The 1,992-nt window shown below is 39.0% G+C and overlaps 1 pseudogene; it reads left to right on the top strand.

The window, feature by feature from the left end:
• The first annotated feature begins 460 nt into the window (after positions 1 to 460).
• On the top strand, positions 461 to 1,398 carry LOC110337173 (annotated as a pseudogene).
• Positions 1,399 to 1,992: the final 594 nt, after the last annotated feature.

Here is a 1,992-nt window from a genome sequence, read left to right as displayed (position 1 = left end):
TCCAGCAACCGCTTGGAGGCTAAACTCCATCTACAATGGGATTTGATACCCTTGTCTGGTATGTCTGAAGTCAGCTACAGTGTACACATATACATAAAGGAAAACAACAATTCTTTTTTTAAAAAATCATACAGTGTGATCTGCTGAATAAAAGCTCTTTATAACATGCAATTTTGCCTTTGGGTCATTAATATATTCTGCTTCTTGATGTAACAGCACTCAGAAGATTTTTTTTTCCTTTGAGTCCACCTGCATCAATACTTTCTGTCCTCTGAGACTCTCAAGATTTCCTGGGATGCAGTTCCCTGAGGTGCCACATCTGAACCTGAAATACCAAGTTGTTGGACATTTCTCTAACCTCTCCTTCTGAAGTGTCAGTCAGTATATTTTTCCACAAGCATCAGTATGTAATTAGCTTTATACTTCAATCTGATCCATTTTCACTGAAGGCCTGACTGAGATGTCGTTTCCAAGCAACACCCTCTTGGGGGTTTTCTTCATATCTGAGTTCTGTGTGGGAGTCATAGGGAACTCATTGCTCTTCGTGCTGTATGTGTACAACTTCTGGGTCAAAGTTCACTTTAGCAGACTTATTGATCCCATTTTCATGCACCTGATGATAGTCAATATCTTGACAATCATATTTGCTATGATACCATATATCACATCATCCTTCGGAGTGCCCAGTTTTCTGGATAATGCTGGCTGTAAGGCCTTTGTGTATGTCTATAGAGTCTCCCGGGCTATGTCCATCTCTTCCACTTCTATTCTAAGCACATTTCAAGCCATCACCATCACTCCCAGTAATTCTAAGTTGGCATGGCTTAAGCCTAAACTCTCTAAGTGGACTTTTTGCACCTTCCTGTTTTCCTGGTTCATCAACCTGGTCATTTATGTGCACCTCATTGAGAATGTAGTAGCGAAAACCAATTACACTGATGTTGATTACGGATACTCTCATGTTTACTGTGGAAGTGGTCCAGTCGAGTACCCCAATCCAGGATTATTCCTCAGCATTATCATAACAAGAGACCTTCTCTTTCTGGTCATCATGATTTGGACCAGCCTCTACATGGTGACCCTCCTCTACAGGCACCGCAAGAGAGCCCGGCATCTCCGCAACCCAAGCCTCTCCTCCCAGCAGTCTCCTGAACACAAAGCCACTCGCACAATCCTGTTGCTTGTAAGCTGCTTTGTGTTCTTTTATTTATTGAACAACTTAGCCACCCTTTATGATAGGTTTTATATACGCGGAAAAACAGGAAATTTGGGGGCAATTATCACAATCATGGCATCATTTTACCCTACTCTCTGCCCATTTTTACTGATGAACAATAATAAAATTATTTCACAGTGTATTTCCTCCATACATATATTCAAAGAGTCATTGGTGACTGATATGAAACCCAGATGTCCTCATCAACAAACCAGTCTCTCCAGTGATTTGTGTGATATGTTGAAAGTTGTGTGGCTCTGGAATCCTTACTAGGGTCCTAATTAGAATTCTCACAAGTTGTATGTTTTCAAGTTTTAGATTTTTAATGTTTCAGATCAATAAAAAGCACATCCACATCATTTCAACAATTTTCACAACTACTGTTCATTGGAATATAATATTTTGGAGCTTATAAAATAAAAACTTGTTGACCTCCATATAAGTGACATCATAAACACACATGCGCGCACACACACACACACACACACACACACACACACACATTGGTACACCTGACCATATACATATACCTGCACACACAAAGATAAATAGATAAGACAGATAGACAATTAGATAGATAATGGATAGACAATAGATTTTCCAAACATTTTTCTTTATTTTGACACTTGGATCTTGAGGATATTTTGACACTTTGAAAAATCTTTATGTTACTTGTAAGTTGTTTTGTTTTGTATCGTATTGTTTTGATTTTTGAGACAAGGTCTCTGTAGGTAGCCCTGACTTTTCTTGGAACTTACTATGTAGATCAGGCTAGC

This window comes from Mus pahari, chromosome 19, assembly GCF_900095145.1.
Source record: "Mus pahari chromosome 19, PAHARI_EIJ_v1.1, whole genome shotgun sequence".
In the NCBI taxonomy this organism is placed as follows: domain Eukaryota; kingdom Metazoa; phylum Chordata; class Mammalia; order Rodentia; family Muridae; genus Mus; species Mus pahari.
The sequence above is the reverse complement of the archived record's forward strand: the minus strand, read 5'-3'. Positions and strand labels throughout refer to the sequence as shown.